General features: G+C 39.8%; 1 protein-coding gene across 1 annotated transcript in view; it reads right to left on the bottom strand.

Annotated features, from left to right (window-relative positions):
* The window catches only part of PLCH1 (phospholipase C eta 1), a 3,453,772-nt gene that overhangs the window by 2,977,979 nt on the left and 460,237 nt on the right, over positions 1-15,556 (bottom strand). The window lies entirely within an intron of this gene.

Here is a 15,556-nt window from a genome sequence, read left to right as displayed (position 1 = left end):
TAAATCTGTGCTGTGATTGGACAAGTTTCTTTGGTATAAAGCATTGTTCTGCAATTGACCATTTGTGCATAGAAAGAGGGAAGCTGGCAGGTTGCATAATTTTATCTGGTGGGCAAATATGGACAAACTTTGAAGAACATGTTGCCTGTCTGACCTAACATGTCTACACTGAAGAGATAAAAATGGATTCCAATCTACTAAAGTGAACCATTCATTTTCATGTGTTCAGATCTCACCACCTCTGTGTTTATTAAGCAATGTGTCTATAGTTTCCACAATGCAACAAAAACAAGCAGCACTGTTTCAAAATAAGTTCCACTTGCAGTAGTGATGACTGTGTTTGGTCAACTCCCCAAATGCAAAAGATTAGCTTCTGGATGGCTTGAGTGAAAATGGCCAACAGCTCGCTATGGAAGAAGATTTGGACTTTCTCACAACACGGCAATCCCACTGCACCATCCAGAAACTTACAACACCCACACCAAGCAGGTAAACTGGAGGTACTACCAACAAATGTATTTTTATGCACTACCTGTGACATTCAGTTCCATTAAATACAGTGTTCCAGAGCAGTATGTCCATAAATGTTTACATGCTACCTATGGAAGCTGAAACTGTGGCATAGGATGTCTTTTACCATGCCCAGATTAATACCTTACAACATTAAGACACTGAAGGTGGTGACAATCTTCTACTGAATTCTCTTTTGATTCTTACCTGTTGACACTATATACCTATGAAAAGGTCATGACAGGGTTTTCTGCTTTTGTTAAGTCTTCCAGGATGCGCTTATACTAAGTTGAAATTATTGTGCATTATTTTAATTACATGTTCAATACCATATTATATAACCCTGGTAGATTATCAGCTAGTTTTTAAAAGACCTTCAAGGTACAAGGTTATGAAATGATGAAGATTTCTGCAGAATTTATTTAAAGTTTCAATTCCATGTCACTATTATAAAGTTAACTTAAGAGAGGTTTCTCACTCTCAGCCATTACAGCCATTTTCAGTTTTTTGTGCTCTTGACGTTTGTTTTGCATGAACCAATAAGGGACCATTATATTACAAATGTTTATTCCCATGAAATCAAAATGTGGTGCTTAATGACAGACCCATTTCAAGTTCTTTGACACAATACCATTCTTGCTATCATAATGTTACATTTAAAAAGATCAATACAGTTTCAGCCCAGAAGGGGCAGCTAGTGATTCAGATAATACTTCTGTACTTGTCTCTCTCAGATAATGTGATTTGCTATGCCCTGGAAAAAGTCACGTAAGAGAACATGCTTGGATGTGCCTTTCTTTCTGGTTATACAATATCTACAGATTATGTCCTGGAACAGATTATATGCTATGAATTGTCTTCCTTTTCCCTGAGCAAATTACTGAATTCCTTCCAGTTTGCAAGCAAAAAGCTCAGTCCCAAAATTTCCAAATACTGTTAAATAGATCACAAATTTCCAAATGGTTATTTGCTAGTTAAGAACAGTTTCCTTCCCCCCAGCCATTAGAAGAATGGCTGGCTGTTTGCAAATCACTGCATGCAGATATCATCAGACAGGTAAGTGACAGATGCATTTTTGCAAGTGGAGGTTTTCACTTTAATGGCAATTCACTGGACACTGAATATTTAACTATATTTTCTGCTGCCTTAACAATTCTTTAGTGTGAAACAGTTACGATTCCATATCTAACTGTACAAATATTTTTTTAGGTTGCAACTACAATCTTATTCTACACTATATTTTTTTTTTCTTTCACTCTAGTTATTTTCTTTTGCTAAATTAACAAGTACCTTTCCTTTTATTTATCATATATTTCATATTTAAATTTCTATAATTTTGTTTTTCTTTGCAGTGTTTAGTAAATAAATACTTCCGTAATAATGAAGCTGAAACTTCATTATTAGCAGAGTACATGCTATGTATTTTCTGTTCTGAAACCAGATTACAAGTCACCATAGCCAACAACTTGATGATCAGGTACTTGCATGAAAAAGGAAGGACTCATCTTTACCATTTATAAAGGCTAGCCGTGACAGTTTCTGAGCAAACTCTGCCTATGGACATTGATTTTAAGATACTGCAAAGTCACAGAGTCTTATGATCACTCTCACCTTGCTAATATTCTCCTTCAAAAGCAATAACCAATGGCAATCAAGTCAGTACTTATCCCTTTTTATCTGCTGGATCAAAAATGGAGGGGGTCATAAGTTATTCTCCCCAGTCACTCCAGCATACAGTTAAACTACAAATTTTTTTGCATCTCATCACAAACAACATCTGTATCAAAGTATCCTTATGGCAAACGTCTGACCACAGACAACTTGACTGACAATACAATGCAAGAAGTAAATTTATGTATTTCACTGTTTCTGTCACTCAGAAAAACATTCCTGAAAACTAAAATTGAAAAAGCAAAGCTAATTCATAAATTTACTTTGTAGCATATTCAATCCGCAGTGGTACAGCGGTAGTGTTGTTGCCTCACAGCAAGAGGTTCTCCTGTTCGATTCTCGGCTGGAGTGCCTTCTGTGTTGAATCAGCATGTCCTCCCCGCAGTCAAAAGAAATGCGTGAATGGGCGTGCCTTCGCTGAAGGCTGGGCGTTGGGCTGGCAACTCGGCACCATAAAAATCGACTGCCAATCATTAGAGGACCGCAGTTCTGCTGTGGCGACCCCTAACCAGGAAAAACCAAAAGGACAAACAAACTTTGTAGCATATTCAGTTTTGATGTTTCCCATTAAAACTAGTAACAAAAATCAGCCATTTCATTTTTCAAAAGGGCACGGTTGTATTTTCAGTCTTAAATCTCTACCTTATAGTTTAACATATGCGGTACCCATTTCCCAGTCACACGGATCAGAAATAAACAGGTTCTGATCTATCCCACCTGCTATCATGGCACAAACCCCCAGACAGTGGAGTGGCACAAATCCCCAGACAGCAGAGTCTTTCTTCACCACACCAAACGAGTGTGTGAATGAAAAGCACAAAATAAGATGACAAATCTCACAGTCACCACCTTCAAGTATTATGGAACAAATAAACAAACCTCATTTAGGCAAACTTAAAAGTTACCTGAACTCAGGAAAGCACAGAGACAATGCCTTAGGACTAAATTTCATCATTAGCTCGGCTGCCTCTGTTGAAGTGACACCCCAGCCCCATGAGCAAAAATAGAGAAAAAGGGTATGTGGATGGATGGATGGATTTAGATTACTGCCTCACATGCTCAGCTATTGCTCCCGTAAATGACTTAAGGCTTCCCCAATGCCTCTCCATTTAAACTACCCACTTTCACTCTCCCTAATTTTTTTTAATGACTTGACCATTTATTTTATGTCATCTTTGCAAAGTCTTGTAATTTTGCATTTGCTGACATTACATGTAAAGTCACTACTAGTGGGCTATAATGTGCGTCACAGTATTCACTGATAAAATCTAAGAAGGATGATTTATTTATGACTGCATTATTTACAGAGTTCATAATAAGTGATGGAACAACAAGATCTTAAAATCATTACTATGATACATGTAGTTCTAGCATTTAGCTACATTTAATAGTTGTGTTTTAACCTAAAATAATGTAAAGCACTGTGTTCTTAATTTTCTCAAACTATGAGAGCCATTCTCCGGGTAAGGTATATGTAGACACATACATATTCACGAGTGTCGTGCCAAACAAGAATACTTATTTTTTGGGGAGGTGGGAAGAATATAGACTCCACATTTATCTGAATATGGTTTGGTGTGCATTTGTGGGTTTGTTTGTAATTTCTAGTTACTTAGGAGAGGAGCATATGAATTACTTAAGCATGATATAAAATGTTAGTTGGTACTTGCAGTCAGAATTCAATGAAGGTGCAAGTCCAGCACACAGATCAGCGGTTTTGAACGTTCATATTTCTCACTTGCTCAAGTCTGTGAGATCTTGGAGTTAGTATGTACACCTTTCTAGGGTGAAGAGGTGCAGAGAGCTTGTTTCCTGCAAAAAAAAAAAAAATTCTTGGTGTATATATTTACTAAGTGGACACTGCTGTATATGCCAGTATTTTGTGAGTTTGAGGTTGTATGTTTTGGATTTTTTTCTCTTAGTTTTGTTAGGTCCCCTGTTTCTTTACTTCAAGATATGTTATCTATGTGCATCTAATTATATTGGGTTCCATACACAATCAAATTTTCACATTCAAAATAGTGCATAGAATGCTCACTGCAGCGAGTGCACTTATGTGAAGTTCAGTGCAACAAACAGGTGTTGTACTGAACGTTCGTGCAGTCGTCACGGACCTTAGGGTTAGGGCATGGGTCATAGTAAGGAGATAGCCCTACGGGCTATCCCCTTACCATGACCCGTGCCCTAACCCTAAGGTCCGTGACGACTGCAGCGCAGCGAAGGACACAGCAATGTCCTCCACTATGGTACAATAGGCACGAACCTTAGGGTTAGGGCATGGGTTAGGGTAAGGGGATAGCTTTACTAACTATCCCCTTACCCTAACCCGTGCCCTAACCCTAAGGTCTGTGACGATCGCACCATAATGGGGGACATACTTTGTTTTTTATGTCCTCCACTGTGTTGCAGTGTTTTCGGTGAAGTGCACTTACGCAAAAGTTCACTTTTGTTAAAGTGAACTTTTGCAGAAGTGAGGCTTCCTATTACAAGTTCAAAGTAGTGAACTTTCGTTCTTGTAATAGGAATCCAATTATATTATATATAAATCCAACAAACAATCCCACACACAGATTAGTGTAAAATCACATTCCAACTGTTTATTACTGCCACAGAGCTATCAGACTGACCTGTATGCTGGACTGTTTCTGTTGGAGTAGTGTTTCTAAAGTGCAACAGATTATACACACATATATATCTATAAAGCCTTCCATTTACAGTGCAGTATTCACATCAAAGCTTTCCTCACTTACACCAGTGTACCAAGACGTGCAGTGGTCTGAGAGTATGCTCATAAGGGTGTAATACTAAAAAAAAGTCTCATACCCAGCAGTGTAATGTCTGTGCTAAGACTTGACCGCTGGAGGGAGCTCCCAATGACTTTTTTTTAAACACCTTTATTGAATGATCACTTGTGACAGGTAGAGTTACATTTATATAAAAGTAATCAAACTATATTAACAAGTTCACATTTACAAACATTATATTTCACATATATTCTTATACATCATATAACTTAAGCAACATTGCATAAATTATTAAATTCCTGCCCTTTTGTTTTTTAAACAAGAAACATCTTTATTAAAGCATCCCTTATGACATAGGCAATCATACATTTAAATAAATGAAAACAAACCACACAGACAAAATCCTAGTTGCAAGCATCTAGCATCACAAACCATACTGACACTCCCAGTTGCAAATATTATACATCACTTATAATCTACCCAATCATTTTCACTAAAACATTACTCATTTAAGTCCTGCCTTCTTTGAAACCTCATTCTTCCTCTGTATGTATTGTTCTCACAATTCCCATTGTTCCTGCGTAGTTGCGCCTACCCTTTTCTAAAGATCTCAATTCTAGTCGATTTCTTTGTTACTATATTCACTACTTCTAGTATAGTTGGCTTAGATTTCGATTTCCATTTTCTAGCAATTGCTCTTTTGGCAGCCACCATAATTAGACACAGCAAGGCCTTACCATGTCTAGGCAATTCTGATTCTGCATCATAGCTCAGAAAAATCACCTCTTCATCACAATGATTTGCCCACCCAGCATCTCTGACAGTGCACCCTGGAGGGAATCAAAGTCCACAGACAGTGCATCCTGCAGGGAGTTCTTAAGTCAACCAATTCACCACACTCCCAGAAAATATCTTCCCAATTACCTCTTTCTTCCCCATCACACCTTCAGCATTTGTTGTTTAAATGAGGAAAAATTCCCTGGAGTCTAATTTGGGTATAAAAATACCTATGTAAACATATCAAAGCAAAAATCCTAAATCTTCTAGATTTTGTTGCATATTTGGAAGACATACATGTATCCTCCCATTGTTTCTTTGTGAATTGTTTACCAAATATCTCTTCTCAATCCTTTCTAACCTCCCTTGATTCTCAAAGTTATCATACAACATTTTATATGCTCTTCTAATTATTCATGTTTTAATGGCAGCGTATGTTCTAGATTCTACTAAAAACTCTACAAGTGCTGGTCTTTCATTTAGGACCCCCCTATTTCTTTCTCTTTACCTATACTCAGATATCAATCCTGGACTGGGAAGGCAAACACTAATATACAGTCCAAATAAATTCTTGGCATCTTCCCATTCTATCATCTTTCCCCCTCTAGTTTTTTGCTCCCAATATCTTGGTTCCTTTACCAGTTTTTTCCAATAAATTCAAGCCCCCTCTTGCCTATTGTTTATATCCCTAATTGCAGTCATCCCCAACACCAGAATCTCCTCTCGCCATTCCCATGTTGGCTTAGTTTTAGAATACTTTCTCCTTAAAGACCAGCATCCAAAATCCCAGTCTGTCCTTGTTTCTTGAACTTCCTCCCTGTTTCATCATTATCCATTTCCACTTTGAATTATAGTTTTCGGCTTGTGCTAAGTATAGGAGCCTTAACTGTGTAGCTCTGAAATACCCCTTCAAATCTAGTAATCCCAATCCGCCCTGCTCACTGGAAGAATCATTTTCCTACTTGATTCTTCCAGTCTTTCCCTCCCATATAAAATCCTTCAGTTCTTTATCAATTGCTATCTACAACTTTTCCTCTGGTTGATAAAAATATGCCTGACCTGTGTACAAGACTAAAAACATTTTAACTGTGTTTATCTTATTCCCCATATCCATATAACAAAAGTTCCATTTTCTCAGTTTTTGTTTTATCTTTTTAGTCTCTTCCCATACATCCTTAAGCTGCCACACCAGAATCATGTTTAATCCATACTCCTAAATACTTCATTTTATCATGTCCCCATAAATATGGATAATGATGACCCACTTCTTATGTGGGTATATAATTTACCAATGTTGCCTTTGTTTTAGCTTTATTAATTTTGTATCCTGAAAAGATTTATAACTGTCTCAAAACATTCCACAACAGTACAATGTCTCGTTCTGTTTTTTTCAGGTATGAGATACAGTACAGTTTTGTACCTACCATAAATGTAGATGTCCGATAGGTATGCATCTGCAGTCATCACATATGGGTTGTCCTGCCTCAGGTAGCCCTTCGGTTGGCCGGATTCCAAAGTCTGGGTCTGGCCTCAGCTGATGTCGCACTTTCCCCGACGTCAGTGCGTCTGGGGTATAAAAGCATCAGCCGACGCCATTTTCCTCAGTTTTTCTTGCCCCAGATGCCAGGTGCCCTCTAAGGAAGGCTAAAATTTGGAGAGATGTATTTTTAAAAAACAAATCCAAACATGCACAGTACTATAAAAACAAATACACCATAATAGATCCCCCCAGCTAGCTATAAGAGGGGTAAGTACCCAAGAAATACCACTATAAAAGGGGTAAGCACCCAAGAAATACCACAGAGGGGAAGGAGGGAGGGTAAACCTGACTGCAGATGCATACCTATTGGACATCTACATTTATGGTAGGTACAAAACTGTACTATGTCCTTCAAGGATGCATCTGCAGTCATCACATACGGGTAGAATACCATAGCCAATCTGGGGGTGGAGGTACTAAGTAAAGGATGGTGTAGCTAAAATACCCTGCAGGACAGCCATAGCAAAGCCTGCTCTGGATCTGGAGTATAAAGGTAAATTGTAATGCTTGGCAAATGTATGCACGGAGCTCCATGTAGCAGCTTCTAAAATGTCCTTGGTAGCCACCCCTCTTAGGAAGGCTGTGGAGGTGGCTGTGGCTCTCGTGGAATGAGGTCTAATGTTAGCTGGCACAGTTTTTCCATGAAAGGAGTAACAAAGACGAATGCAATTTCCTATCCATTTTGAAATTGTCTGTTTGGAAATTGCTTTTCCTTGTGCCCCAGCAGCATATGCAACAAACAGCTGGTCAGTCTTTCTGTAACTTTTAGTTCTGTCCAAGTAGTAGCGTAATTGTCTGTGTATGTCCAGGGTGTGCAGCAGTTTCTCCCCTTTATTTTGTGGATGTGGGAAGAAGGTAGGCAAGTGAATAGCTTGGTTCAAAGATACCCTGGATACCACCTTTGGCATAAATGTAGGATTGGTTCTCAATGAAACTCTGTCCTGATGAAAAATAAGATATGGCTGTACTGCCATTAGAGCTTGTAACTCAGATACTCTTCTTGCTGAGGTTATGACCAGAAGGAAGGCAGTTTTCCAAGACAGAAACTGTAGATCTGCAGATGCTGCTGGTTCAAAGGGAGGAAGTGTTAGTTTTTCCAACACGAAGTTAAGGTCCCAAGCAGGTAGAGGTGGTTTCCTTGGAGGATTGATGTTTTTGATTCCTCTTAGAAACTGTCTCAGGAGAGGATGAGAGAAGACAGGTGGATCAACATTGTATTCTGCTGAAATTGCTGAAGCATGTATCTTAATGGAAGAGTAAGACAGGCCGTTGTGGAACAATTCTGCCAAATATTCCAGTATATGTGCCATGTTCATCACTGTCGCATCTAGGCCCTTTGTTGTGTTCCAAATGTGAAATCTTTTCAATTTTGCTGAATATGCCTTCCTTGTGGAAGGCCGGCGAGCTTCCATAATAATATCCTTCACTGTCTGGGATAGCTTATCCTGAGGAGGAGTCAAGGTATTTTCCAGGCAGCTAGTTGCAAGGTTTTCAGGTTGGAATGCAGAGTCTTGAAATTGTGTTGTGTCAATAGAAGTGGCCATAGGGGGAGAGGCCACGGTTTCGTATGTGACATGCTCTTTAACAGTGGGTACCAGTGCTGTCTTGGCTAGTTTGGAGCTATCAATATCACTCTGGGCTGCTCTGTTCTGATCTTCAGTAAGACCTTGGTCATTAATGGGAGAGGTGGAAAAGCATACACTGTTAGAGCTTTCCAGCTGAAGGAGAGAGTGTCCACTTTCCATGCTTGTGGGTGGTATGTCCTTGAGCAGAATTTCTTCAGTTGATGATTGTGGGGGGAGGCGAACAGATCTATTTCCAGCCTTCCCCATGATTGTGTTATGAGTAAGAAGATTTCTGGGTGCAGCATCCATTCGTGTGCATCCATGATATTTCTGCTTAAGCTGTCTGCCAGTATATTGTCTTTCCCTGGCACAAACTGGGACTGCAGCTGTATATTGAGTTTCAAGAAAAGTTCCCATAGATTCATTGCCAGTCTGCAAAGAGGGTAGGAATGGGTGCCTCCTTGCTTGTTTATGTACCACATAACTGTGGTGTTGTCTGTCCTTATGAGTAGGTGGCCTCGATGAAGAAAATGTTTGAAGGCCTCGATTGCATGTATCACTGCCAGCATTTCCTTTTTGGTTTATGTGCATGCGTAGCTCCCTTTATGACCATAGACCTTGGATACATCTGCCCTCCATGTGTGCTCCCCAACCTTGGTCTGAAGTGTCCGTAGTGATGGTTTGGTTGGCTCTTGGCTTGCTGAAGGGCAACCCACTGTTCAACTGGCAGGCTTGAGCCCACCACAGAAATTCCTTTTGGAGGCATGGAATGAGTGGGATCAAAGTTTCTAAACTGTGACTGTGCTGAGTCCATAAACTCCTTAGGTACCATTGTAATTTTCTCATATGCAGCCTTGCTTGTGGAATCAGAAGAATGCAAGATGCCATGTAACCCAGGGCCTGCAGGATTTTCCTTGCAGTCAGCTGAGTTTGTCTCGTCAGATTCTTGAAGTAATCCGGTAGTTGTTTTTGTTTTTCTTCTGTGAGAAAGGCCATTTGGGTGGTTGTGTCTAGATCTGTACCCAGAAAAGTTATTCTTTGGGATGGAACAAGTCTTGATTTGTGGATGTTGACTGTATATATCCCAAGGCCTGCAGTAGGTGGATGGCATAATCCAAGTCCTTTAACAAAGTTTGCTGGCTGTCCGCTTGTATAAGGCAGTCGTCCAGATATGGGTAAATTTGAATCCCCTGAAGTCTGCAGTGTGCAATTACTGATGCCAGGCATTTCGTGAATACTCTGGGCGCAGTAGATAAGCCAAAGGGCAATGCTGAGAATTGATAATGCTCTGACCCTGCAAGAAATCTGAGGTGTCTTCTGCAACCTTGTCTGATAGGGACATGCAGGTATGCCTCCTTGAGGTCTAGAGTCACCAGCCAAGACCCCTTGCCCAGCATGGGAAGGAGTTGCTGTAGAGTCAGCATTTTGAATTTTGGCACAATGAGGTAAGTATTCAGTGCAGACAAGTCGAGAATAGGCCTCCATTGATTTTCTTTTCTTGGAACAAGGAATAATCTGGAGTAAAATCCTTGGCCTTGTTCTGAAAGAGGAACCTTTTCTATAGCTTTCATTTGTATTAAGTTGGAAATTTGTTTCAAAGCCTCTGCCCTCTGATTTGGTGGCAGGTCTGGCATGCCTTTTCTTTTTGGCAATGTGTGGAAATGGAACCTGTATCCTTTGTCTATTATTTGCAGTGTCCATGTGTCCCTTGTAATGCTGTGCCAATTTTTTGAAAATAAAGAAAGCTTTCCGCCCAAAGGTGCTTCTAATTGAGCCCTGGTAGGCGGAGTCAAAACAAAGTCATTGAGTCTGTCCTGGTGTAGCAGTTGTAGTTCCTGCACTACCTCTCTGGTTGGGAGGCTGCCATTGACGGCCTCTGTAGGAGCCTCTAGCTTGCCCTCTACCTCTGGCACGCCTATTCCTGCCTCTCTGAGATCTGTCTGAGTCCGGAAAGGACCAATTCTTAGTAGGCCAATTTCTGCTGAATCTCGGTGGTTGGACTTGCAGAAAATCTTTGACTGTTTGCACAGATTTTGCCTTTTCTTCAAATTTCTTTAAGACCTCTTGAGCCGTGGAACCAAATAATTTTTGCTTTTCCATAGGAGTATCCAAAAGCTTAGCTTTAACATGGTCTGGCAGAGATTGTTCCTTCAGCCAGGCATTCCTACGTACGACTGCACCTGTCATAGCTGACCTACATGAAGCTTCCAATGCATCATAACCACACTGCAAGAAATGGTTACTAACCTGCTGGGAGTTATGTACCAGATCCTGAAGGGATTTGCGATCAAGGGGTTCAGATGAAGACAGTTTCTTATGCAATTCATCTAACAAATACTCTTGGTACTGTATCATATGAAATTGACAATTTAATGCCCTCATGGAAAGAGTTGCAGAAGTATACACTTTTTTACCCCATCTCTCTAAAGCTCTGGACTCCCTTTCAGAGGGCAGAGGATTTCTAGCAGTGGCAGCTGCAACCCCTTTTGGGCCCTGGAAAATAGTTTCTGGATCAGCAGAGTGGGCCTTGTACAGGTGAAGATGTGAGTCCGGGACCCTGTAGTACCTATCAGGTTTGGCAGGAGCCGGAGGGAGAGAGTCAGGGGTTGTACTAGCATCAGAGTACACATCATCAATGACATTCAAAACAGGAGGTATAGCTAAAGGCCTATGCTGAGGAAAATGTAAAAAGGTCCTTAATCTCTTTCTAGAATCAGAGAATTCCTGACCCTGCCATTGAAAATGTTCTCTCATAGAGTGTAATGTCTCTCCAAAGGAAAACTCTTCAGGAGGGGAGGCCGAGGGAATAGATTCTTCAGCATCAGAATCCTCGTAGGCCGAATAAGCCTCCTCATACTGGTCTGACAGAGTAGAGCCGTCAGAGGACTCATCTGAGGAGTGGGGGTCAGAGGGCTCAACCCTGGGCCTTTTGTCTGGAGGTGGTTGCGAGCCCCTGTCCGGATGAGGTTGAGAACCTCTAATTAAGGAGATAAGATCCTCTGCTAAGCTAAGAATCTGTGAACCAGTAGAGGGTCTCTGAGAGGTAACCTTGGGAGGCAAAGCTTTAGAAAGTTTAGCAGCTTTAGCCCTAGAGAAAGCCTTAATGGACATGGATGCAGGAGGTCTGGCTGCACCACGTGCAGGAGTAGATTTGTCTAAAGGAATGGTATCGGAAGGTTCCTGGGCACCAGTTTCCGTAGGTAATTCAATAACCGACTCGGCCGGGGCCTCCGGGGCTGAGGTAGTCAGTTGCGCGGTTTCGGTAATCGGAAGTACCAAGGACTCAGTTTCAGCCGAAACCGAGACACTCACGGTAGGCCTGACCGTGGTTTCAGCCGAAACCGCGGCCCACGTGTGTTGGTCCTTGTCCTTCCGTTTCTTAACTAAATGCGAAGTCGGAGTCTCCGACGGCATCTTGTAAGCAAAACTAGTCCCAAAGAATTCCTCTGCAAACTCCGATCGACGCCTAAGAGTTCGTCGGTTGAAGGAAGCACAGGCTGAACAGGCCGAGACGTCGTGGTCTGGGCCTAGGCAGGGGAGGCAGTAAGAGTGGAAATCCTTATGAGGTATTTGTTTCCCACAAGTTAAACAATTATTAACTTTATCTGGCATCGGCTGAGGCAAGAAAGAGTCCCCAACGGGGTACTTAGCTTTTTCGAAGTCTTCGGTAGCTGAATCACAGGAGCTGGCCGACCGGCACTTGCGAACTGCTTCTGCTTTGGGCACCACGTGGCAAGAAAGACTGAGGAAAATGGCGTCGGCTGATGCTTTTATACCCCAGATGCTCTGACGTCGGGGAAAGTGCGACATCAGCAGAGGCCAGACCCAGACTTTGGAATCCGGCCGACCAAAGGGCTGCCTGAGGCAGGACAACCCATATGTGATGACTGCAGATGCATCCTTGAAGGATATCATCTGCAAATACAGCCAGCTTTTCTTGACTACCATACCAATTATATCCTTGAATTTCCAAGTCCCTTATTTTCTTTGCAAATGATTCTAAATATAACGCAAATAACAAAGGGGAAAGGAGGCACCCAGGCCCAATTCCGCTGCTCAAGCAGAAATTATCAGAGAGAACCCCCACCCACTTTAATTTTTCCTCCGATCCCTCACATATCCTCCTGATCAACCTTATAATGTTTTTTTCAGAAAAAGTCCCAGCTTCCTCTGTCAAATGCTTTCTCTGCATTAAGACCCACCAACAACAATGGTAGTTTCCTCCATTCTGCTTCACTCTGGATCATCAATATTCTGTTAATGTTGTCAAATGTTTGCCTCCCTCCACAAAACCACACTGATCCATATCTATCAATTCTGGCATTACTTTTGCCATTCTTCTAGCCATTATAGTCACGAACACTTTTTAATCATATTTTAGTATTGAAATGGGTCTGTATGACGCTGGATTTGATTCTTTACCCTCTTTAGGTATTACAGCTACCACTGCTTTCTTCCAGGATACTGGTACTTTTCCTCCACTTAAAATACTGTTAAAGAAAACCTTCCAGTTCTTTATCAGTTTTTCCCTCCTAGCTTCCAGACTTTCACAGGAATACCATCTATTCCTGGGGACTTTGCTATAAATTGGTTATATATCACAGTTTTTATCTCATCTCCTCCTATCTGAAATATTAGAAATGGAGCCTCATCTACTTCCAACCTTGGCATACTTATTTCTTCCATAAACATTTCCATTTGTATCTTTTCTTTATTTCCGTATTTCTCTGCTTTATACAGACTCATAGAATTTCCAAAATATTTCTAATACCGCTATAGGATCTCGTTACCTTCCTTGTTATAGGCTCCCTAAGCTTGGCAACAGGCCTTTCTACTTTCTGTTGTTGTGCTAAAAGTTTTTGTGTTTTAGTGTTATCAAAAACAGTTGCTTAACGGGGGCGTGGCCAAGGATGAACACAGGATAGCAGCAGATTTCTTCAGCTCCACCAATTTCATTACATTGACAGGAATTAATTACTTAAAAAATTAATTCTTGAAGTAATTTTCTTTCTAAATATGTTTGTTTTATATAGTTCTTGAACTATATCTAAAAAAGAAAGGAAATCTTAATAATATTCCTGTCAGAAATTACTTTGGAAATTTTCCTGTCAGTTTATCAGTCTGAAATGAGTTCCAGTAAGACAAATTCTCAAGACTCCAGCATCAAGAAAGAACTTCAGTCTCTGATAATTATAGTCCAGCAACTTACTGCTAAGATGGATAAAATGGATACTAAAATAGACACTTTCATAGAAAAAACTACAAAACAAATAGACTTGTTACATATGGACCTGCAACAACAGAAGATCCAGATGACAGGCATAGAAGAAGCTGTGAATGACATGGAAAATAAAATACAAGAAGAGGAAATCAACATTGAGTTTCTGCTGAAACAAAATACACATTTACAAACAAAGCTGGATGACCTGGAAAATAGATCTAGGCGCAATAACATTAGGATTTTTGGACTGCCAGAAAATATTGAAGGTAACAATATTACTTCTTTTTTTAACAACATGGCTCCCTAAAACTTTAGATTTACCAGAAGCATTCTCTTTTGGTATCGAAGAGCACATAGATCTATAGCTAATACTAACTCTAACAAAAACTATCCTAGATCAGTTAGTTAGATTTCTATCATCTTTTGATAAAGAGATGGTTCTTAAATCTGCTTGGGCTAAAGCTCCTGTTAAGTTTAATGAGACAACTGTGCGTTTTGACAATGACTATTCTTCCATGGTAATTGCTAAAAGAAAAGTTTTTCTGCCACTAATAAGGGAGCTTAAAAAAGCACGGTTTAAAACATACCTTCTGTTTCCTGCCAAGCTTAAAATCTTCCTTCCTCATGGTCCTAAGGTCTTCGATGATTTAGACTCTGCTTTACTGTTTGTCAAAGAAAAAAGGATTTTGGATAAAATAGAAGAAATGGAATGGACAAGTTCTTCATTAAAGAGATTGGCAACTGAAGCTTCCTGGAAGACTTCAGAGAAGAAGAAGAGACTAAAAAACAAATGATTTGTTATATGTCTCTTTTTCTCTCTCATCATTTTAGTTCATTATTAATCTTTTTGAATATAGTTCCTGCATTTCCAGAAAGCCACAAATATTTTGGAAAAGATTTAATCAAAGTTATTCTCTATGTGCAAAGAAATGTTTTGTTTCATAACCAGTCAAAATGCCTGAGGATTTAATGGCAGGCTGTGACTGATTTGTTTTCTTTCTGAAAAAGTAAGGTTAGTAATTTGATACATTTTTTATTTTTTTTTTCCTTCTTTTATTATTTTCTTTGTTTAAACAATGACATTCTATTTAGATTATGTAGTGGGTAAAGGGTCGGGGAGGGCAGGGAGAGAACAGTAATGAAAATATCATTAATAGAATAATAACATTTATTTCTTGTAAAAGTTTATAAGTTCTTCAAATGCTATTTCTAATTATACTTTCTTGATTATACTGCTTATGCTCGTTTGTAAATAATCTGTCATGCTTTAACTAATAATAATCAGAACTAAATAAGAGTAAATAATATGTTTTATTTTTAACTCTATTAATATAAACAGTAAGTAACATTCCATTGTATATACTTCTTACAGCTTTCTCTTACATTTTTTTATTTCTGCCTCACTCCTTTTATTTTCTACTCTCTTTCTTTTCTTTATTAATATATAGAAATGCTTTTGACTGTGTGGGCACAGTGAATAATAGGATTTGTATGAAAATTGAGTTGGGAGAAGAATGCTGAGTTTTAT

The sequence above is a fragment of the Protopterus annectens genome, chromosome 4.part1, assembly GCF_019279795.1.
Source record: "Protopterus annectens isolate FY-2018-M chromosome 4.part1, PAN1.0, whole genome shotgun sequence".
NCBI classification, from domain to species: domain Eukaryota; kingdom Metazoa; phylum Chordata; order Ceratodontiformes; family Protopteridae; genus Protopterus; species Protopterus annectens.
This window is presented reverse-complemented; position numbering and strand designations above follow the sequence as displayed.